Genomic DNA, 24,776 nt, shown 5'->3' on the forward strand with positions numbered 1-24,776 from the left:
ACGGACCGACGCGGGGAGGAAGGGAAGCCGCATCCCGCGGGGCGCCCCTCCTGAAGCGAGCCGGTCAACGGCCGCGGGTGCCCCTGCCCTGAGCCCACCCCGCGCTCTCCCCTCCCTAACATTGGGAATGGGGCAGAAAGAGGCGCCCCACTGCGGAGGGGTGAGGGGTAGGTTTGGGACTGGGGTCCGCGGTGGGGGGAGGTGCGATCTCGGGCTCTCGCCTCTCCGCGGGCCCCGGTGGGGCTTTGAAGCCTGCCTGAGACTTGGGTCAGGAGTCAAACTGCCGCCCCCCGCTCCTCCCCCAAAATCCGGTGAGCAGTAAGGAAAGTGATGCCAAGTCTTCGAAGCCTCAGTGACAAAGGCATAGCAAGAACACATCCACTCCAGAGGTGTTTATTTTTTATTTTTATTTAAATAAGGGTACTTTTCGACATTTGTTTTTAACGAAGTGGGTGCTGTTATTTTTGTCCCTACGCGGACAAGCCTCCATTTTAAGCGAAGCAGTAACTGGTTAAGCTGGAATTGTATTCAGGCCCAGGACTTGAACGAGGATCCTACTAGAGGTCATTTAGTCCATCCTCCAGCCTCCAGGCAAATTTACCTTCCTCCCACCCTCAAAATTAAGTTGCTCGGTCTGCTTTTAACGATCTCTGGGGAAGAAGGGTATTTTATTTGTTTCTAGTACTTCAGTCAAGAATAGGTTTTACTTTTCATGTGGAATTGACTCTGAAACTTAAGCATAATCTTGGGACAGTCGGGATGATTAGAGAGGTTTTACTTGACTAAATATAATTAAATGTGGCAAGGGTCTTTTTTTAGACGGTTAGTTAACAAATCACGTTTAGTGTTTATGAGGTACCCTGGAAACTTTATTGTCTCTGGGATTTGGGCTGTTTGATAAGCAATTTTACATTATCTAAAATATGTGTTACATATTTATTTCTCTTTTTATATAACGTGTGTTTCTACACACATATATGGAGACACACACACATTTGCCGTTTTCTAAAGGGGACTGTATTTTCTATACTTTTTTAGTGCGATGAGGCAAATAGTACTTCAAAATCCCTGCCCAGGTAGCTTAAACTATTTGCATTTTCTTGATTATTTTTTAGTCTAAATGAAAATCCTCTCTTTCAGATACCTTATCGAAACAAAAGATTTTCCTACCTGCTCATACTTGGTAACCGAGGGAATTACTAAGACTTCTTGCTCATTTCTGAGTATTGTCTTTATATCCTGACACTATGAATGCTATTTGGATGCCTCTTAAGGTAAGATGTGTTATTTTTTCATTACCAGCCTCATTTTATTCATTTTTCTTTAGAACTTTGTAATGCTTGTAATTCTTGAATTGTAATTCTTGAATTTGCTATTCTTCGGTTCCTTTACCTGCCATTTCTCTTGCCTCTTGTGTTTGCTTCCTAGGATTGATTGGCTATACCTTACTTTGCATTGCTACTGTTCTTTGATTATCGGTGTGAAGGTTTTAATGAAGTTCTCAAATTAACTTCCATTATAATGAAAGGCAGTGATCTTTTTAACTTTAAATTATGGCAACTTACATAGTTATAAAATTCTGTTCCAATTTTAGGATAGGTTGGCAATTCAGACATCTAGGTCCACTTTTCAAACAGGTACTTTAGAGTCGTAGGTACTAGGGTGTGTCCCACTGTTGCAAATCAGTAGCTGATTCATGTGTTACAAAAGATGTGTCATTAACCATTTGTTTACTCTGAAACTGCAATATAGTATATTAGAACATTCTAAGACCTGCTGGTTTACACGTATGACTCTTTCAGAGTCCTGCTGCTGCACCCCAGTCCTTTGTGTGACATTTCACACTGTTTTTCTCAACAGGTAGCACTTATGCCAAGTTTATTTCACAGGGTAAACCTCATTTGGACAGTGTGGACAGATGACCTTTAGATGAAAAAGCTCCCATTGATGTGGTGATTCTCCAGTCTCTTTGGCTCCTCTAATCTCTTATACATAGATGGCCAAAGAACTCTCCATTAGGACTAGGCAAAGGGCAGAGCTTAAGACTTAAATGGGTGGCTTCTTTGATTTTCTTGTGACTAAAAATACATTTTAAAAATTAAATATTTTTAAATTTTACAAACAAAAAACAAAAAAGACATAAGGAGGGGATGGGAGGAAGGACAGAGAAGGATAAGGAGTCCTGGAAACCCTCCACCAGCTTCGCCTTCCTTCAGAGTTGAATACTAGCTTAGTTAAGATTGTTGTGTGCTGGCCGGGCGCAGTGGCTCAAGCCTGTGATCCCAGCACTTTGGGAGGCCGAGACGGGCGGATCACGAGGTCAGGAGATCGGGACCATCCTGGCTAACACGGTGAAACCCCATCTCTACTAAAAAATACAAAAAACTAGCCGGGCGCGGTGACGGGCGCCTGTAGTCCCAGCTACTCGGGAGGCTGAGGCAGGAGAATGGCTTAAACCCAGGAGGCGGAGCTTGCAGTGAGCTGAGATCCGGCCATAGCACTCCAGCCTGGGCGGCAGAGCGAGACTCTGTCTCAAAAAAAAAAAAAAAAAGATTGTTGTGTGCTAATCTGTTCTGTGGACTTCCAGATTAATGCAGAGGAGAAATCGGCCAATAATGCAGTCTGCGTAACCTAAATATCTGGACTTGTGGGAAATCTTAGGTCATGTAGACTGAGTTCTCATCTTCATTTACATTTCAGCTGCTATTGCTGGATAATGAGTGCTTATATTAATATACAGGAAGCCAAAGTGACACAGTTTTTCCAGCATTCTCCCTGTAGAGTTGGAGGGGTTGCATGGGGAATGCAACCAGAAGTTCTGAACCCGTCAAGAATCGGAGGACCTGTGTAAGAGCGTATCGACTTAGCAAGTGTTGAGCACCAGGACCTGCTGGCCTCTGTCCTTCTTAGGAAGCAGGCAAGGGGATTGAGATCAATATATTGGATTTCATTTTATAGTTTCCTAGGTTTTAACGAATGTATTTGGTACACAAAGCCCTACTTTTAAAGATATTTCCAGTGTTTAAGGTTTTACCTCTAAATGTCTCTGAACCTGAGTTATAATACAGTAACCTCAGAAGTTCTAGCAGAAGTCCCTGGCATGGCAGGACTAGAGAAAGGAAATGAGCTCCATACTGTGAGTTCCCACCTGTTACTACTTGAGAACGTAGTTACGTGGCTGCCTTCGTTTTATGCTCCTTACCAATCCTTTGCTCAGTGCGAAACATCTTCTAAGTGTAAACCAATTTTTGGGGGGTAATGTTTTCTTATTTTTATTATTTAGAAATCTTAAAAATTACAGTGTTCGTCTGGTCAGAAAAAAAGGTACTTTTTGCGGGGAGGATAGCATAGAGTTTGTGGGCTGGAAAATAAAAGCAGGGAGAGGGAACTTTCCTCTTTTTCATTGGTGAATAGCCTTAAAACATTTCTAAGATGTAGTTTCAGATTGGAGCTACTTAATTTAAGTAAAAAGAAATGATAGGTTAATTAAAGTGCATATTTTGGAGCCCAAATGTTAATTTTATATAGCTTTTATATTTTGTTTCCAATTATCTTATTGTAGAATGAACTCCGTCGTTCTGTCAGGCATTGCTTAAATGTTAGACTGAGTATGTGCTTGTTTCCATGCATATAGAAAATAGCGTCATACTTACTCACTCTTCACAAATCAAAATGCGAGAGGAGGCAAGTAACAAGGAAGAATAACTCCAGACCAAAACTCTTCAATTTAAGGCACTCTCGTTAATTAGAAGTTCTCATGGAAATTATTATTTATCCCTTTTTCTCTATGTTGGGGGTCTGTACCTTTTTAAAGCCTGAATATTTCTAGCCACGACTAAGCAATGTCAGTGATGTTGCTAGGTCTAGTTGTCAGGGTTAGGGGCCAAGGAGTGGGTGAGATGGGAGAGGTATAGGGAAAGGAAGGAGAATTGAGTGAGTTGGAGAAAAAAGTGAAATGAAAATGAGGAGGAGAGAAAAGATACAGGGCCTTTAGTGTGTGGCATGGAGCCATCATCAGTTGTCTCAGGTAGTTCTTAGGGGCTGCTGGGTGCCTTGTGTGCTAGACTGAACTATGGTGAAATTAAGTAAAAACTGTTCTTGACAAGCAAAACAAGAGAATTAAAACATAATTTAATATGATATGGAAAGATCTGCAAGGCAGACAGTTAAGTGATAAAAGCGACATGCAGAACAGTATGTATGATTTGATACACTTTGTGTTTTTTGGGAAAAAAAACAGGAGAAAAAAACAATTTGCATTGGTGTATATATGAAAAGAAAAAAAAAATCTTTAGGGCTGGGCGTGGTGGCTCACAAGTGTAATCCCAGGACTTTGGGAGGCCAAGGCGGGAGGATTGCCTGAGGTCAGGAGTTTGAGACCAGCCTGGCCACTATGGTGAAAGCCTGTCTCTACTAAAAATACAAAAAATTAGCTGGGCATGGTGGCGGGCGCCTGTAGTCCCAGCTACTCTGGAGGCTGAGGCAGGAGAATGGCGTGAACCTGGGAGGCAGAGCCTGCAGTGAGCCGAGATCGCGCCACTGTGCTCCAGCCTGGGTGACAGAGCGAGATTCTGTCTCCAAAAAAAAAGAAAAAAAAAAAAAGGTGTAATGATAGTACCTAGATCCTGGAGGGGACTTTATAAGGATTAAATGAGTTTTTTGATGTAGAGTGTTTAGAACGGCACCTGGTAGGCAGTCAGTAAACCTGAGCTGCGAATTTTCTTCATGACATCTGTTTGCTAAGGCTGCTGCCACAGAGTGATATAGGCTGAGTGGCTTAAGTAACAGAAATTTATCGTCTCACTGTTCTGGAGGCTAGAAATCTAAGGGCAGAGGCATACTTCCTCTGAAGCAACTGGGGCAGGAGCTGTTTCAAGCCTCTCTTCTAGCTTCTGGTGGCAGTATAACTCCAGTCCTTATGTAGAGTTCTCCCTGTGCATATTTCTTTTTCTTTTTTAGGCAGAGTCTTGCTCTGTTGCCCAGGCTGGAGTGCAGTGGCATAACAGCGGTTCACTGCAACCTCTGCCTCTCAGGTTCAGGTGATTCTCCTTTCTCAGCCTCCTGAGTAACTGGGATTACAGGCACGAGTCACCATGCCCGGCTAATTTTTTGTATTTTATATAGAGACAGGGTTTCACCATGTTGCCCAGGCCGGGCTTGAACTCCTGACCTCAGGTGATCTGCCTGCCTCGGCCTCCCAAAGTGCTGGATTACAGGCATGAACCACACCACTCAGCCTAAAGTTTGTATTTTTTGTAGAGACAGGGCTGTACCTTGTTGCCCAGGCTGTTCTCAAACTCCTGACCTTAAGTGATCTGCCCGCCTCAGCCTCCGAAAGTGCTGGGATTACAGGTGTGAGCCACTGCGCCCAGCCTCTCTGTGTGTTTCTTTGTGTCCACAATTTCCCCTTTTTTTTTTTTTTTTTTTTTTTGAGACGGAGTCTCGCTCTGTCGCCCAGGCTGGAGTGCAGTGGCCGGATCTCAGCTCACTGCAAGCTCTGCCTCCCGGGTTTATGCCGTTCTCCTGCCTCAGCCTCCCGAGTAGCTGGGACTACAGGCGCCCGCCACCTCGCCCGGCTAGTTTTTTGTATTTTTTAGTAGAGACGGGGTTTCACCGTGTTAGCCAGGATGGTCCCGATCTCCTGACCTCGTGATCCGCACGTCTCGGCCTATTTCCCCTTTTTTATAAGGACAACAGTCATATTGGGATTAGAGTCCTCCCTGATGACCTGATTTTAACTTTGTGACCTCTTTGAAGATCCTATCTCTTTTTTTTTTTTTTTCCAGAGTCTCTCTTTGTTGCCCAGGCTGGAGTGCAGTGGCGTGATCTCAGCTCACTGCAACCTCCTCCTCCTAGGTTCAAGTGATTCTTCTGCCTCAGCCTCCCAAGTAGCTGGAGTTACAGGTGCTCGCCACCACGCCTAGCCAATTTTTACATTTTTGGTAGAGGCAGGGTTTCACCACATTGGTCAGGCTGGTCTCGAACTCTCGACCTCAAGTGATCCACCCATCTCGGCCTCTTAAAGTGCTGAGATTACAGGCATGAGCCACCGTACCTGGTCTGAAGATCCTGTCTCTAAGATCACATTCTGAGGTGCTGAATGTTAGGAGTACTACATGTCTTTTTTTTTTTTTTTTTTTTTTTTTTTTTGAGACAGGGTCTCCCTTTGTCATTCAGGCTGGAGTGCAGTGGCACTTGGATCACTTTAACCTCCAGCCCCCTCACCCCCGGCTCAAGCAATCCTCCCACCTCAGCTTCCCGAGTATCTGGGACTACAGGTGCACACCACCACACCTGGCTATTTTTTAATATTTTTGGTAGAGACGGGGTCTTGCCATGTTGCCCAAGCTGATCTCAAACTCCTGAGCTCAAGCGATCCTGTGGCCTTGACCTCCCAAAGTGCTGGGATTATAGGCATGCGCCACTGTGCCCAGCCCCCTGGAGTACTACATATCTCTTTTTGGGAACCCAATTCAGCCCAGAAGAGGTGTATGTCATTTAACATGGGTACTAGACTCTCGACACCTACACATAGGAAATGAAAATTTTGGTGCAAATTGATAGCATGACTTAAAGAAGTAGGTTATTTCTTTTTTTTTTTTTTTTTTTTTTTTTTTTTGAGACGGAGTCTTGCTCTGTCGCCCAGGCCGGATCTCAGCTCACTGCAAGCTCCACCTCCTGGGTTCACGCCATTCTCCTGCCTCAGCGTCCCGAGTAGCTGGGACTACAGGCGCCCGCCACCACGCCCGGCTAGTTTTTTGTACTTTTTAGTAGAGACGGGGTTCACCGTGTTAGCCAGGATGGTCTCGATCTCCTGACCTCATGATCCGCCCGTCTCGGCCTCCCAAAGTGCTGGGATTACAGGCTTGAGCCACCACGCCCGCCAAGAAGTAGGTTATTTCTTTAGCTTCTCATGTATTTATCTTTAACAAGATTTTTGTTTTATCTTTGAAATTATTATTATTATTATTATTTTGAGATGGAGTCTTGCTCTTTTGCCCAGACTGGAGTGCAGTGGCGCGATCTCAGCTCACTGCAACCTCCATCTCCTGGGTTCAAGCTATTCTCCTGCCTCAGTTTCCCCAGTAACTGGGATTACAGGTACCTGCTACCACGTCTGGCTAATTTTTATAGTTTTAGTAGAGACGGGCTTCACCATGTTGGCCAGGCTGGTCTCGAACTCCTGACCTCAGGTGATTCACCCGCCTTGGCCTCCCAAGTGCGTGAGTCACCGAGCCTGGCCCATACTCTTGGTTTTCTTTGCAGATGTTTTCCCTCTTTTGCTCCTAAAAAAATTCATATTTGCCTTCCTTTGACCATTTCTCCCCTCCCCCTGTGCAGTTTCTGAGGAATGCGTTAGATAAACTTGTGCCTCACTTGCCGTCCATATGCTGATGATTTGCAAAAGTGTTTTTTTCCAGCTCTGACTAGTTTTCTGATCTCCAATCCCGTATACACAGTTGCTTCCTGGACATCTCTACTTGGATGTCCTATGGGCATTTTATTTTATTTTATTTTATCATTATTATTATTATTGAGACGGAGTCTCGCTCTGTCATCCAGGCGGGAGTACAGTGGCACGGTCTCGGCTCACGGCAGCCTCTGCCTCCCAGGTTCCAGTGATTCTCCTGCCTCAGCCTCTGGGGTAGCTGGGATTGCAGGTGTGCGCCACCACGTCCAGCCAATTTTTGTATTTTTAGTAGAGACGGGGTTTCACCATGTTAGCCAGGCTGGTCTTGAATTCCTGACCTCAGGTGATCCACCTGCCTCAGCCTCCCAAAATACTGGGATTACAGGCATGAGCCACCATGTCCGGCCATCCTATGGGCATTTTAAAATGATCTTATCCACTTCCCCAGGTCCAACCTCTTCCTATCTTCTTATCCTGGTGAGCGGTAGTGTCATCCAGCCAGTCACTCGAATCAGGGATTTGAGAGGCCTCTGGGTTCCTTCTTATGCCATTCTAGTCACCACATTCTTGAGATCCTAGCTCATAATGTTTTCCTAGTCATCCTACTTCTCCTTTTTGAGTCCAGACCTTCATCACCCTTTTGGCTGCCTGACCTTCTGTTGCCTTGTAATCATTCTCCTTGACTGCTTTCTCTCTTCCAAGTCGCTGCCAACAGGATCCTTGTAAACTGCACGTCTAAGCGTGTGATCATATCCCTCTTCCACCATGACTCTCCTAGCTTTGAAGGTAGAGCTGAAATGTTTTGCCAGATCATCTCTCCACTTCTTCCTGAGCATCCTGTACGCAGTAGTACAGACTGCTTGTGCCCAGCGCCTGCTGTATACCCTGTTGTTCCTTGCCTCTGGGTCTTCACACAAGCAATTACCTCTGCTTAAGAAGGACTCTACCCTGTTCTGGAAACTTACTCCCCCTAGTCTTTAATAACAGTAGTGACTGGTCCAAGTATAGTGGTGGTTACTATTAGTTGATCACAACCGGTTACAGATTTCTTTGTTCCTTCTCCACTCCCACTGCTTCACTTGATTAGCCATAAAAAAAAAAAAGTAGTGATAATAGTAATAACAGCAGTGATAATAGTAATAATAGTAGCCGACACTGAGTGCTTCCTCTGGACCCAGGTATTATCACTTTATGATCAGAGTTCATAAAGAAGAAATACAAATGACCAAGAAGCATATGAAAACATTTTTATTCTGATAAGTAATCACAGGAATGCAGATTAAATGACATACTGTTTTTTACCTATCAGATTTGCAGTTGACTGTGCTGTCAAAGGTGGTGAGGGGACAATCTCTGAAACTGCTAGTGTGTGTGCATGTGTGTGTGCATATGCAGACCTAGCACTTCTATTGTACTGATTGCCGGTTTGCTCCACTTTGATCCCAGCTAGTCTCTAGGTTCTTTGAGAGTGAGGGCTTGCCAGGCGCGGTAGCTCACGCCTGTAATCCGCACTTTGGAAGGCCAAGGCAGGTGGATCATGAGGTCAGGAGATGGAGACCATCCTGGCTAACATGGTGAAATCCCATCTGTATTAAATATACAGAAAATTAGCTGGATGTGGTGCCACGCGCCTGTAGTCCCAGCTACTCGGAAGGCTGAGGTAGGAGAATCACTTGAACCTGGGAGGCAGAGGTTGCAGTGAGCTGAGATTGTGCCACTGCACTCCAGCCTGGGTGACAGCGAGGCTCCGTCTCAAAAAAAAAAAAAAGGAAACCATCTTTAGGCTGTGCGCGGTGGCTCAAGCCTGTAATCAAAAAAAAAATACTATAAAAAATAAGTGATTGTTCCATAGCTCATGATAATTAAGTTTATCTTGGGGTCTGCCCACTTTTCCATTAAGTGCCTTTTCCCCTGCCTCCTAAATTGTAAATATTGTCAAGTAACTCTAAACTAATCCAGTTAGGTATTGTTCACCCTAAAACATAAAAGTCTAAAATGTTACCTCTCCAGTATTATTTGCATTTTAATAATTGGAGGCTCTATAGTAACTAAACAATGAGTTTCTAATTTGCAATTTGAGATTGTCATGAAAAATACTTTTGCTTAATAGGTCATATCTTGCATCCCTCAAATTATACAGTCTAACAGCCACCTGATATATATAAAGCTGTTTCAAATTTGGAAAACAAAGAGAAAGACTGAGCAAAGGGCAGAAATAGAAAAGAAGATTTTAAGCAATAAAATACATTTTAATATTTTTCATTTAGATAGATTTTTACATCTTTAGTAAATACTTTTGCAAAAAGAATACTATTTGATCCTTATACAGACCTTGAGAAGGGAATACAACAAGAAAGAAAACAGACATAATGCCAAGCAGGGTATGTGGCAGCATCACGTAAGAATCGTTTTTCCTTTTTAATAGCTGATAATACTGAAACTCACATTAATATTCAAGAAGTCCCGTTTGGAAATTTGTCACATATTTAATATTGAGTACTTTTATATATTTCATCAGGGTAACCTTCAGAAGAATATTTAATTTAGGCATTAGTTTCCCTATTTTATGGAAGCAACAATTGAGGCAAAGGGACAAAGGACTTGATTTAAGAACATACCTGGAGTATTCCTTATTCATTTTCAGTCATCCTCTAGACACCTTCAGATACCATTTCCTGGACCCAGAATCATGCAGTTTGCACATGAGTTAATGAGGATTTTCAAATCTCCTGTGACACTATGACCAGTGCTCTTCCTACTACACTTTGTCAAAACAATGATAAACATCCCAGTGAAAAAGAGATTTAATTAGGCTGCTTGTCTGCAAGAGGCCAAACATCTGGACATTTTAAATCAACCGGATGACTCAATGATTGTTTAATATTTTCCTTAAATATGGAAAGTGAGTTTATATATCTATTATATATAGAACTATAACAACAGAACATGTATAACCAGATTAAACAGCAAGGACCATTTTTATGTTGTTCCAGCTGAGTGCTGAAAAGTATCATAGACTAGGATCTAATATATGATAATTTTAGCCAACATGTTTAATATGTAAATACACAAACTAAAGGTCACATAAACATCTATTAAGCAAAATTAGAATTAGTAAATAATATTAAAAGCTCCAACCCCTACATCATTTGTCTACAGTGTAATTTCCACCAAGAATCAAAGAGAAGCCCCTTACTATGGACTGAGCCACAAGGACAAAGATGAGTAAACAAGGGAAATCAGACTTCAATAAGTAATCCTTCTCAGTTCTCTCAAGGATTGTTTTCTCATTTTATTTTAATGACTCCTTAATCAAGATGTAATTTTCCCTGAAATGGTCCGAAAAGTCAAGATTGAAATTAAAGCAATTTGAGATCCACTGGAGAATATTTTAAGGGTACGGAATCTTAATAAATATGATTGATGAAATGATAAATGTTGTAGTAATTGAAGTAAAGCAGAATTTGAGACCAAGTTAAACAAAATATGCATTTAGGGCTTTCAAAAAACAAATCCTCCACACATGCTAAAGTGTAATTTTCAACACTTGGGTTTATGAGGCCTACTCACTGGGACTCTAGAAAGCCTTACGTTTTCCTAAGGGATGCAATAAAACCCTCAAAGCATTCTTAAGGTTAAGTTAATGCTAACAGTTACATATGTTGCAATAATATGAAATCACAACAAAAGTAGTGATAGAAAACAAATTCTATTAGTTTGGAACAATACTAAATATAGAACTGTGTAGATATAAATTATGATTGATGAAAAATATATTGAGATTCCAAAAACTCTTGGGTACATCTAGCCAACATCAGGAATGTTATTTTCCATTTCATTTACTATTTACAAGAAAACTGTATTGACTATTTAAAAATAATTTGTAGAACAGTCTGTTTGCAATATATTATCATGTCAGAGGAATTAGCTCCATTTTCAGGAAACACACTGAGAGTGCTAAGCTGCTGGGAAATGAAAGCTCTATTGAACATCACAATTAGGAAGAGTAACCTGGCAGAAAACATACCATAGACGTTCTGGACTATGACATCTGACAGGCTGGTTGAAATTCCTGGTTATATCTCAGGTCCATAACTTCTTATCTAAAATTTTCCCAATAAGACAATTTTTTTCCAAAACACATTTGGTGAAGAAATGTAATCTGAACTATACATAATCTGATGTGAGATTGTGTATAGTTCTTATGTACCCCATGTACTATAAATATTCATTTATTGATGTATTTAAATACAGAGTGTATCCAGACTATACTGGGGGTGTTCTATATTATAAAGCATATAAATCAAATTAGCTTTTTGAAAGCTGAACCATTCTGATGTGCTAAACATATTGATCATCAAGGTTTTGTAGTAAAGTCCTTTGAAATAAAGTCCTTTCTCAGTGTTTTTGTAGTTATGAACACTCTGGCCTTGGACAAGCAGCTCTACTTGCATTTGGCCCAGTTTCCCCACTGTGTAATTGGGACAATATGGGATGTTGTAATACTGGATATCGGGGGTGGGGTAAAGGAGATTATATTAAGTGCGTGAGACACGCTATGTACTCATTACATGGTAACAATTACTACTAACTGAGTGCTAGACGGTATAGAGGCCAAGAGTCATATGTTTTCTTCAAAGACAACTTGTTTCCTTGATTGAGACAAACTACATTTCTTGAACACCTGAGTAGTTCTTGAACTCCTTTCGCTGAAGAAGTAGGCAAGAGGTAAATAAGCATTTTATACTCTTATTACCATAATTAAATAAGAGAGACCAGTGCTAACATCTTACTCAGAACTTTAGAGTTGGGAATCTGAAAGAAACCGGCATAGACCTGACGAGGCCAGGAGACTAGAGGGGAAGAGGTCCCACTGATTACAGACTTACAGAAAAGGGGTGAGACAAGTGTTTTGCCTTTAAAAATAACTATTATATAGCAGTAAAAACAAAAATACGTTACCAGTCACAGCTTGCCTATATCCCTGGAGCTGTTATTTAAAATGAAGGAGTTTTAAAATGACACCGTATTATCCCTTTCTTTTCTTTCTTTCTTTTTTGTTTTTTAAGGCTCATTCAGTCTATAGGTTTCTGTTCAGAAGAAGTTATTATATATGTTAAATACTTACTTTATTAATTATTTTCAATTATGCTGTGTGGAAATTTAATTGCTAACACAATGAGTAAATAAGAACTATACTTATTTAGAAATACTGAGGTGTCAGAATTAGAGAATACGCTAAGTATTCCATTCAATAGCTGAAGAAACAACTGTGCTCCTCAGAGACATGACAGACTTTTGTCTTGTGGAAAAAACTTCAATGTCAAATCACAAAATTAGAGGTGGCTCTTATAGAGTCCTGGAAGTGTACTTACCAGATTTCACCTATGATATCTCTGCCATTACATATATTAAATGTTACTAGGTAGAATTTATAATGGAAAATACTGTTATTCTCTACCAGATTCAAAGTTTGGTGTTAGGAAAGTGATAAAGTGAGGCAGAACCTTTACATAGACTTGCTTCACTCTCCTTCCCATGCTTGGGAAAAATCTACTCTGCCTCTGCAGTTTCATTTAAATAATTCCTAGATTACATTTTCCGCCATCATACCCAGGAATGTTTCTTATGCTAATTCCCATGCAGAGGCTAGAAAACATACAGACAAGAAAACAAACAAACAAAAACAAGAAACTCAGATTGTCATATTGAGCTGACATGAATAGTAAAAGATACATACAGCTAATGAAAAGCATTGGCCGCAAGTTACTATACTAAGGACTGTTACTGAGCTCAGGTGTATAGATTTTTCTCATCTGAAATGGGAAATCAACTAAGGATTTAAAGCAAAGCCATAATGAGTTAGAGCAGTAGTAGTGCAAAAGAGAAAGGCAGAGATTAATTTGAAAAACATTAGGAAAACAGAATCAATAGGAGCAAGGGGCTGCCTGCGTGCACAGAGGAAAGCTAAGGTTTGTTCTAGATTCTAAGGTTGAATGCCTAGAAGAGTGTTTATCTTCCTAGAAAAGAATGTAGAAATGAAGAGTAGGTTTATTTAAAAATATGTTGTTTGGTTTTTTTTTTTTCCTTGTTGGATTTTAAATCATTAGAAATGTCTAGGCTTCATTCAGTGGACTTTTTAAAAATTCACAAAGAATAATGGTTTTAAAATGATAGTTGATAAATCAGAAATCTCTAGGGACCATGTGACAAAAATACAGAGTCCTATGCCCCAACTTCAGAGATTCTAGTTTAGACATTTGCTGGGGGCCCTGGAAACTGGTATCAAAAACAAAACACAACAAAACAAAATAAATTTTCCAACGGTTCTGATACTCAACCAGGTGTGGGAAATACAGCTTGAATGCCCCTACCTTTGGCTAGCTAAGCATATTAAAATTTTAGATAAATTTTTAATGAAAAAGGATGATGAATGGCATGAAATAAAAATAAAAGCAAAGCTTCGAATGTCAGTAAAAGTTCAGGATGAGAGTATAATTTTGAGAGAAAAATAGATTTATATTGACACAGAGATCTAATTTAATTTTAAATTAATTTTTTATTTTTAATTTGGAAGAAAATATATTTACTTTTTCCTCTTTTTTTTGTACTTATAAATGCTTGCTCTGTAAATAAATCTAGACTTTTTATTTAAGATTGTGCCAAATAGCTGGAGGTAATTTTTCTTCCTTCCTTTCTTTTTTTGCTGCTCCATAACCATATTGGATCATTAAATTGCCATTTTAGTGCGTTTTATTTAACATTTACTCAGTACAAACAATTTGTTAGGTGCTGACACTATAATCATTTCATAGCAGGTTATAATATGGTTCTTTCATTTCTAACCCATGCTTCAATGTAAGTTGTCCTCATCCCTACCTTAGTAAGCTAGCCAATCCTCCTGTTTGTGTTTATTCTAATTTTTTCAGACCTTGTGTTTTATTTATTTTTGCCATAGAAAACTTTATAATTAAAAACTTCACAATTAAAAAAAGGATATAAAATGGAATAAAACAACTTTTTAATTTCCTGGAACACAGATAAAATGTTAGAGAAAAGAAGGCAATTAGAAAAGGCATTAAGAACAAATTATATTCATTAAATCCCCTGGCACTATTCCAAATGGAAATTCTTTTGATAACAGAAATCAATGTGATTATTATTCAAGAATAAAGAATAGTAGGATTTATCCAAGGGTAGTGTTAAGTATCACAATGAGTTTGTGTCTAAAGAGCTTTAAGATGAAGAATTATTTTTTATGCCCACTGGCTGCATCCATTTAGATATCCAAATTTACCAATGTCTTTTGTTCTGTAAATTAACCAAGATCCTACCAGGCACCATCATCATGGGCTAATGCATAAGAGTCTGTGGGACAGGGAGCTTGAAAAGGCTCTCAGTTTTCAGTAGAAACTCTGACAGGATCATGACAGAAGCAGTTAAATGCATGAAAGTAGAAAATGACCCATACTCACCTTAGAGCTATTTCAAGCTTCCCAAGTATACATCCAAAATTACATCTATTGATTTTTATTTTCAGGGATTGAAGACACTGGTATTCAGGAACTCTTTAAAATGTCTACAGTAGCTGTAAACAACATCTAGCCAGAAATATTTTTCTGTGTAGAGTTCTTAAAATGGACCACAAGTTCTTTTCACCTCTGACAATATGGGGCAAGCAGACAGACACTGTATTACATCGTTGCCACAACATTAGTTTTCCCAGTCAGGATGACCAAGAGGACTTGAGTCCAGTCTGAAGGCCAGGTCACAGTCAGGTCTAAATTTAGCATTCTCCATGGCTTTCCTATTAACCTCAGATCTGTAAGTTAACCCACAGCAGTGTGCCCAACTGAGCATATAAAGCAGAAGCCATGGCCATTCCCAGCCTCAAAGTGAAGGCTTGGAGCCTATTATTTTTTGGTTGAGGGAAGGTCAAGAGTATCCCAAATTGAATCAGGAGAACAGAATAGTAGGAGTTCACTGGTTAGACTTACAGAATCAGATCTGATACCCGGCGGAGAAGAAAGGCCAAAAGTTCCTGCTGAGGGGAGAGTTTTTATGGTGAGGTGACAGAGCACTGCAGAAGAACGAGTGAGAGGAACATTCCCTTCAATTCTGTGAGGAGTTCGCCCCAGTTATCAGTGAGCTCTCCAAGAATGAGCCTTCTCACAGCAGCTGCATCAATGGCAGTGGTAAAGGGAAGAGAACTTTTTCCAAAAGTGTGAGGACAGCAGACCTGTAAAGACACCATAATGGAACAACATGAAGCAAGACTGTGTGTGATCACTTACAGATCCTGAGACAACCAGCTAGTTTCAATGGGGTAAAGTGGTCTTACATAGTAAGACCATGTAGGCATTACAAATTACTGATATATTTCATTACTACCTACAGCAAATGAGGCCCAGGATCATTCAGATTACAGAATTTTACATATTTCATCTGACAGAATAATAATAATGGAAAAAAATTTTCTTGATAATTTTTTAAATATACATTTTATTTTGAAATATTTTTGGTTTACAGAGATCGTGAAAGGCAGTACAGAGTTCCCGCATGCTTGTCATGCAGTGTTCTCTGTTGTTAATATCTTACATAATGATTTTCTTGAAATGAAGAGAATAACAGGACACATTAATATTAACTACACATTTTATCCAGATTTCATCAATTTTCCACCAATGTCTTTTTATTGTTCCAGGAGCCAATATACAATAGCATGGTATTTAGCATGATTTTTTTAAATTATGAAGTAATTCATTCAATAAATACATATTCTGTATCTAAATAGTATGAAAGACATAATCTATATCTTCAAAGATCTTGCAGTTTAATAGGAAAAATAAGCAAAAAAGAAGGCAGCTGGAGTATCTTATGATAAATGCTATAAATGGAGCAGGTACAATGGACTATGGAAGCACACAGATAAAGCTAAGATAGTTGGTGGAGGTGACATTAATCTGAGCTCCCCAGAAGGAGATAAGAGTTAGAAAGACTATTTCTCCCAGCACCCACTGTACATCATTTTCTAAATGGTTTTTCTCTACAGAACCATTCTCAAATCAAGGCCAAAATATCCTTATTACTCTATCCTCATAACTCTCATTATGTCATTTTACTCAGTTTTCATATATTCTCCATGTGATCTTATTTTTGCTAAAATGTACTTTCGTCAGTAGGGAAAATACAGTGTTTATATCATAAATAGGTAGTTCTACATTTTCTTCTTAGGTATGTTCATTGCACTAGGTGTTAATATCAATGCCATTCTTATATATTTTTGTGTGCTTTACTGTCTTCCTGAGATCTATATTGGAAATAAAAAATTAAAGATTTTAGAATGAAAAACTATAAGAGATAATATCAAATGACGAAATAACACACCAAAAGCCTTATTTTTGAAGTAAAAATGTCTAAGTACTGAATGCCTTGCTAGAGACATGAGTGTGTATCAATTCATAAAAGAGATTAATCAAGGTAGACATGTGATTCTCAAGTTTAAATATATAGAGAAGAAATAACTAGAATATCTGAAGATCTACTATCCAGCTTCTATAAGTAACTAAAACAAATTTACAAGAAAAAAAAACCCCATTAAAAAGTGGGCAAAGGACATGAACAGACACTTTTTCAAAAGACCTATATGCAGCCAACAAGCCTAGGAAAAAAAGCTCAGTGTCACTGATCATTATAGAAATGCAAATCAAAAATACAGTGATGGAGTCTTGCTCTGTCACCCAGGCTGGAGTGCAGTGGCGTGATCTCAGCTCACTGCAACCTCTGCCTCCAGGGTTCGAGCGATTCTCCTGCCTCAGCCTCCTGAGTAGCTGGGATTACAGGCACGCGCCACCACACCCAGCTAATATTTTTTGTATTTTTAGTAGAGACTGGATTTCACCATGTTGGTCAGGCTGGTCTCGAACTCTTGACCTCGTGATCCGCCTGCCTCAGCCTCACAAAGTGCTGGAATTACAGGCGTGAACCACCGTGCCTGGCCGTGTTGTCTCATTTAATCCTCACAACAGTCTTGTGGAATGGGTGCTGCTATCATGCTTGTTTTTCAGATAAGGAAACAAGCTCAGAGAGGTGAAATGACTTGTCCAAGGTTACATGCCAGTGGAGGCTTGAACCCAGGTATTTGTAATTCCAAATGTCATACTCTGTCCACACTCCTTGTCACCTGCCTGGGCTGTCACAATTGGTGTGGGGCTCGCAGCTCTCCAGGGACCAGAACAGGCGCATCCCCGCCCACTGCCCCGCCCATCGTGCCAGCCCGACTCCACCCCTGTGGCTACGCCCACTGCCTCGCGCCTTCCCCATGGGTGGGCCACGCCCACAAACGCAGCCAGATGCCTCCACTGTCCGGGCTCTAGCCCCGCCCCCGCCCCGCCCGCCGGCCTCGCAGTCGCGGCGGACGCCGATCTTGTGCACGGAGTCGCCATTTTGCTCTTAGGGACGCCGCTAGGAGACCCAGCGCTTTCTTCCTTCTGCAGCCGAGGCTGCGGCGGGGCAGGGGCTGGGGTCGGGGCCAGGTAAGCGGGCGGGAGCCAGTGGCGAGCAGCGGCGAGGGCCGGCTGGCTCCAGCATTACGGGGCGGGGAGCCCGCGGCACCGGCAGGCAGACGGGTCGGGGTCCCGGGGTGATGGCTGCTTGGGGGTTCACGGGGGCGACCTCGCGCCCGCTGCCCTTCCATTTTTCTCTGTCTTCTTCCTCTTCCGTCAGGGGTCCGCGGGGCCCGGGGCGGGGCGTCCGATGTCTGGGCTCTCTCTGCTCCCTGAGGCGCCGCTGGGGAGTCGAACCCTGATGATGGGACCTGTGGTGAGCAGCTCTGAAAGCAAGCCCAGACCCAGCCATTCTCCGTCCCTAACCTGACATGGAGCCCGTGATTTTAATTTACCTGATTTTGCTCATCACGAATATATCTCTTACCCCCTAAAGGATGATTTTGTCCAACTCAGAACTCACCCCAGCAGAGATTGAGGGGGAACCGTGATGAAATTTTAAAGTATTCTGCTTGATAATTTTACTCTTACTTTAATGTTGGCTCCGTTTGAGTGTTTAGCTTTTGAAAGGGGTATGAAAATGCGGACTGGGGCTTTGGGGCTTGAGGAGGTGTGATCTCTAGTGTTTAAAAAATTTAATTGCACAAATAGAAATAATTCACCCACATTATTGAACCCCACTATAGCATACCCTTCTTGTCCATATTCCTTTCCTACTGCCCTGGTGTGTACCATTATTACTCAGTTGTGGTTTGAGCTCTTTCCACTTAAAGTCATTCATAGGTACTTTTGCGCGGTGTTGAATATTTATTGAATTTCTATTCTGTGTTTTCCTTAATTACTTTGTTATGGAACCTTTACACAGGTCTGGTGTACTTGCCGTTTAAAAAGACTTATGTTGACCATCATCACTGAGCATATAGCTTTTTCCTTATTTCCTTAGAATAATTACCAGAAGTGGAAATACCAGATCAAACTTCTGTGTTCTTTCTTTGGCACTATTATATAAATTGTTTTCCAAACAAGGCATGTTTACAAATAGACATTTTTCAAAATCTGGGTATTTGCCCGGTTTTGCTTTCGGTATGCAGAATTCAGCAGAGTACCAAGTTGTTTTCTGTGTGGGTTGAGAGACAGGATGTGCAGCCCAGTGTTGCACACGACTACTACAAATCATGCTGAGACTGAGCTATTTCTGCTGCTTAGAGGGTTTGCAGCCTTGAGTAAGTTTCTTCATCTGGAAACCTAGCTTACCCTGTCTAAAATGAGTCTCATTCTAGTACTTGCTTCACTGAGTTGTCATAAGCATTGTGAACACTCAGAAGATGTTAGGCATGGGTAAACATTCTGTTGGAGAGGTAAGCAGAGCCTGGGATCATAGAGGAGTGGAAGAGTAATTTGGCTTAGAATTTGCCCTTCAAGTTCTCATCAATATTGATATTAAAGACAGATTTTCTTGGAGTGAGGCACATCACTAATAAACATGCATAATAAGGTGTTTTGTTTTTGTTTTGTTTTATGCAGAGTCTTGCTCTGTCGTCCAGGCTGGAGTGCTGTGGCGCGATCTCGGCTCACTGCAACCTCTGCCTCCTGGGTTCAAGTGATTCTCCTGCCTCAGCCTCCTGAGTAATTGGGATTACAGGTGCGTGCCACCACGCCCGGCTAATTTTTTGTATTTTTAGTAGAGACAGGGTTTCACCATGTTTATCAGGTTGGTCTCGAACTCCTGACCTTGTGATCTGCCCACCTGGGCCTCCCCAAGTGCTAGGATTACATGCATGAGCCACCATGCCCGGCCAATAAACGTAATACATTTTTATGCTGTTTTATTTTTTGAGACAGAGTCTTGCTCTGCTGCCCAGGCTGGAGTGCAGTGGTGCGGTCTCCACTCACTGCAACCACCACCTCCCGAGTTCAAGTGATTCTCCTGCCTCAGCCGCCCAAGTAGCTGGGGTTACAGGTGCATGCCACCACGCCCAGCTCATTTTTGTATTTCTTAGTAGGGGTTTCGCCATGTTGGCCAGGCTGGTCTTGGAACTCCTGACCTCAGGTGATCCACCCGCCTTGGCCTCCCAAAGTGCTGGGATTACAGGTGTGAGGCACTGCACCTGGCCGGTTTTTATACGTTATGATGCCTTTTAATTCATCTTTCAATTTCATTTGTTAATCATTGTGACTCATTGAGGTCAGGCATTATTCAGCAATCGTTAGTTTAGCCTCTACTGTGTGGCAGCTGCACAGGGTATACAGCAGAGAATATCATGGTAAAAAAAAAAAATCTCTGCTACCTGGACCTTAAATTCTGATGGGGAAAGCTTTTTACCAAGGTTATATCTCGTTGTCTGGAAGGTAAAGGCTGAGGCCCAGCAAGGACAAGTGATGTCCACACAGCCTAGTAACTGGAAGGCAAACCCAACTCTTCACACTCCTACTTCAGCCATCTTTAAGTAGAAGGTATTTATACAGTAGATGCGTTAGAGGGAAGACAACACACTTCCATGTGAGTCTTCCTCATCTGAAATGTGGGTGAGTGGTTTTGAAATGACTGCTAGTCTGTCCAAAGGAAATGATCTCTCAGTGTGGCTACTTAATTCATGAGTCTTAACAGATTCTCAAATCTTATTCAGAAGAGGAGTGTGATTTGCTCTTTAAAAGGTGCTAAGATTCTCTGAAAACGGTGTGTTTTCATACATGTTATAAATAATTCTCACACGTTCTAGAGTAAATTTAGAATAAACATAAAGCAGTTATAGCTCATGGGGAAAATAAGGGAATGTTCTCATTTCACACTAAAACCTTGTGCTAACAAGCCTCCTGCCAACCTCATCTTGATGATTATCATGTTTTTGAGGGTAGTCTTTATAACTCTTTTCTGGAAACTTGGTAAAGAACACAGTCTTCATTACCTCCAGGAGAAAGGAGAACTAAAACTACAAACAGGCCTTATGGCTGGATGCGGTGGCTCATGCCTATAATCCTAGCACTTTAGGAGGCCAAGGCGGGTGGATTATGAGGTCAGGAGTTTGAGACCAGCCTGACCAACATGGAGAAACCCTGTCTCTACTAAAAATACAAAATTAGATGGGCGTGGTGGCGCATGCTGCTCAGGAGGCTGAGGCAGAACTGCTTCAACCAGGGAGGCGGAGGTTGTAGTGAGCTGAAATTGCGCCATTGCACTCCAGCCTGGGCAACAAGAGTGAAACTCCATCTTAAAAAAAAAAGAAGAAAAGAAAAAGAAACAGCCCTTATGTTTGAATAACTTGTGAAATGAGTAGTCACAAAACATGACTATGTTGATAGTCATTTCCAAATGGATGCTCCCCAGTCCACCCCACCAATGTCATTTTGAGGGTGGTCTTCGGTAAGGATTCTATATAGAAGCCTATAGCTGAAGCCTAGAACGTCAGAGACCATATGCAGGATGTTGCAGGCCATTTTAAACCATGAGAGATAAGGAAAGACTTCAGGAAATATCCTGGAAAAAGTACACAAATGCAGGAGAGCTATCTTGAAATAATTTGCAGGCTGTCCTGTGGAAAAGGAATTTGATGTTTCCCATAAATCTCTAAGGAGAGGCTAAGAACCACTGGGCAGAAGCTACAAGGAGAGGAATCTCCGCATGTTCTTTTTGTTTGTTTGTTTGGTTTTTTTTTTGAGACAGAGTCTTGCTCTGTCACCCAGGCTGGAGTGCAGTGGTGCAATCTCCGCTCACTGCAACCTCCACCTCCCAGGTTCAAGCAATTCACCTGCCTCAGCCTCCTGAGTAGCTGGGACTACAGGCGTATGCCACCAGGCCTAGCTAATTTTTGCATTTTTAGTAGAAATGAGGTTTCACCATGTTGGCCAGACTGGTCTTGAACTTCTGACCAGGTAATCCGCCTGCCTCGCCCTCCCAAAGTGCTGGAATTATAGGCGTGAGCCACTGCGCCCGGCCACAGCATGTTCTAAGGAAGAATTTGGAATGATGGGTCCTCAGCGGATGTGGGCATCAGACCCTGGGGCTGTTCAAGCTTCTGTTGAGTGGTTCCTTGGCAGGATTCCTACAGATGGGCTTTGAACAAAAGATGTAGGAGGAATGGGCTGAACTACCTCTAAGCTCTCTTCCTACCTCTAAAATGCTTTCATTCTAAGTATTCCGACTCCTATCAGGAATCTTGCTGTACTTTAAGGAGCTTATTTGAAGGTTGGGGGGAGTGTAAAAAAATGCCCCTCCCCCCATGTCTATTACTGTACTTACATGGTAGATAATCAAGATATTAGAAGTCAGTTCATAGATAGCATGTCCGATATGCAGGGCACAGTGTTAAGTGCCTGGCAGAAATTTTACAGTCACCTGTGGGGTCAGTTTTCAGTTTTTTGGATGGCAGAACTGAGGCTAAGAAATTTCGAGTATCAGATAACTTATGCAAGTCCTCACTGTGAGTTTAGGGGAAGTAGTTCAAGATGCAAACATGAGTTTGACTCCAAATCCTGTATTTACAACTGCAGGAAGATTAGTTTGTTTTTGTTTCCTTTCCTGGACCTGTAACACCCTATTTTTTATGTGTTTATTTATTTATTTATTTGAGACCAGGTCTCCCATCTTCCAGGCAGGAGTACAGTAAAGTGGTGCAATCATGGCTCATGGCAGCCCTGACCACCTGGGCTCAAGTGCTCTTCCCGCCTCATTTTTTGATTTTTTTATAGAGATTAGGTCTCACTATGTAGCCGAGGCTGGTCTCAAACTCTTGGGCTCAAGCGATCAGCCCACCTTGGCCTCACAAAGTGCTGGGATTAGCAGCGTGAGTTGCTGTGCCTGGCCATACCTTTTGTTCTTAAACACAGATGTTGATTGGTTGAGAGATGGCTTTAGAAGTATTTAAGATCCCTTCCAGAATGTTGATGATTAAATGTGTTATTTCTTTCATTTATACCAGCCACTCTGCTAGTAGCCTTTGCAGATGCTACATTGTCCTGTAAAAGGTGTTAGCAAACTTTTTCTGTAAAAGACCAGATAATAAATATTTTAGGCTTTGTGGGGCATACTCAGTGCTATTGTTGTTATCTAAAGGCAATTTGTAAACAAATGAGTGTGGCTGTGTTACAGCCTGTGTTACAGAAATAGGCTTTTGAGGGACCTGATTTGGCCTGTAGGCTGTAATTTGCTGATCTCTACCCCAAAGCCACTTCCACAGTAGATACCACTGTCCACCTTGGTCACTTTAGGGCTTTGGTTAGTTGTGTATACATTTCTGTTTATAAGCCATAGGCAAATTTAAGGTAAATTGCATTGTAGTCTGCCATATTTCCCATTGCAGATTCCTGGGTTTTGCCAGCTGGAATGCCTCTGCAGGAAGTGTTAGTGGGACTGTGCAAAATAGGTCTCCTTTATAATTTCTTCTTGTGTTTTGTTGTTGTTGTTGTTTGTTTTGGATACTGGGTCTCAGTCTGTCCCCCAGGCTGGAGGGCAGTGGTGTGAACACAGCTCACAGCTTTGGCCTCCAGGGCTCAAGTCATACTCCCACTTCAGCCTCCCAAGTAGGCGAGATAATAGGCATGCACTACCATGCTTGGCTAATTTTAAAATTTTTTGTAGAGGTGGTAATGTGTCACCGCATTACCCAGGCTGGTTGCAAACTCTTGGGCTCAAGTTATCCTCTGGCCTTGGCTTCCCAAAGTGCTGGGGATACAGGCATGAGCCACTGTGCCTGGCCAAGTCTGTATCTTTTAACCCAGATTGCCAATATAGACTGGTTAGTGAAAAAGCAAATGGTAGATACAGTTGATAATGACATCTTTTTGTGTTTGAAACATTATATGTATACACACACACACGTGTATATATATATTTTTTTTTAAATAATTAATTTTTCTTTTTTTTGAGACAGAGTCTTACTCTGTTGCCCAGGCTGGAGTGCAATGGCACGATCTTGGCTCACTGCAACCTCTGCCTTCCAGGTTCAAACGGTTCTCCTGCTTCAGCCTCCCAAGTAGCTGGGACTACAGGCACACACCACCACACCCAGCTAATTTTTTGTATTTTTAGTGGAGACAGGGTTTCGCCATGTTGGCCAGGCTGGTCTCGAATCCCTGACCTCAGGTGATCCACCCACTTCGGCTTCCCAAAGTGCTGGGATTACAGGTGTGAGCCACTGCACCTGGCCTTTTCTTATTTTTTTATTTTTTAGATGGAGTTTTGCTTTCGTCGCCCAGGCTGGAGTGCAATGGCGTGATCTTGGCTCACTGCAACCTCTGCTTCCTGGGTTCAAGCGATTCTCCTGCCTCAGCCTCATGAGTAGCTGGGATTATAAGCATGTACCACCACGCCTGGCTTATTTATTTTATTTATTTTATTTTTAGTAGAGATGGGGTTTTGCCATGTCGGTCAGGCTGGTCTCGAACTCCTGGCCTCAAGTGATCTGCCTGCCTTGGCCTCCCAAAGTGCTAGGATTACAGGCATGAGCCACTGTGCCTGGCCTTTTTTTGTGTGTGTGTGGAGTTTTGCCCTCTTCGCCCAGGCTGGAGTGCAATGGTGCAATTTTGGCTCACTGCAACCTCTGCCTCCTGGATTCAAGTGATTCTCCTGCCTCAGCCTCATGAGTAGCTGGGATTACAGGCAGGTACCCCCATGCCTGGCTTATTTTTATTTTTATTTTTTGTATTTTTAGTAGAGATGGAGCTTCGCCATGTTGGTCAGGCTGGTCTCGAACTCCTGTCCTCAAGTGGTCTGCCGCCTTGGCCTTCCAAAGTGCTAGGATTACAGGCATGAGCCGCTGTGCCCGGCCATATATATTTTTTATGGAGGTCACATGTATAAATGCATAGAAAAGGTCTGATGTCCCTACTAAACTGGTAAGAACCCTCACTTCTGGGGAGGACCC

The 24,776-nt window shown here is 41.9% G+C and overlaps 1 protein-coding gene and 1 long non-coding RNA gene across 4 annotated transcripts in view; both read left to right on the forward strand.

The window, feature by feature from the left end:
- The first annotated feature begins 247 nt into the window (after positions 1-247).
- Positions 248-5,630, forward strand: LOC117085337. The gene is made up of 3 exons (XR_004437920.1): positions 248-389; positions 1,141-1,274; positions 5,598-5,630. It is a non-coding gene; the product is annotated as an uncharacterized LOC117085337 (long non-coding RNA).
- A 12,132-nt stretch (positions 5,631-17,762) lies between these two features.
- LOC117085318 (phosphoribosyl pyrophosphate synthase-associated protein 2) overlaps positions 17,763-24,776 on the forward strand; it is a 51,575-nt gene continuing 44,561 nt past the window's right edge. The window contains exon 1 of one of the 3 annotated variants that reach the window (XM_033214101.1): positions 17,763-17,946. The gene's annotated coding sequence lies outside the window, so the exon portion shown is untranslated. The remainder of the gene's footprint in view (positions 17,947-24,776) is intronic. The other 2 variants (XM_033214108.1, XM_033214116.1) reach the window with 2 other exon arrangements.

The sequence above is a fragment of the Trachypithecus francoisi genome, unplaced genomic scaffold, assembly GCF_009764315.1.
Source record: "Trachypithecus francoisi isolate TF-2019V2 unplaced genomic scaffold, Tfra_2.0 Contig00540, whole genome shotgun sequence".
Taxonomy (NCBI): domain Eukaryota; kingdom Metazoa; phylum Chordata; class Mammalia; order Primates; family Cercopithecidae; genus Trachypithecus; species Trachypithecus francoisi.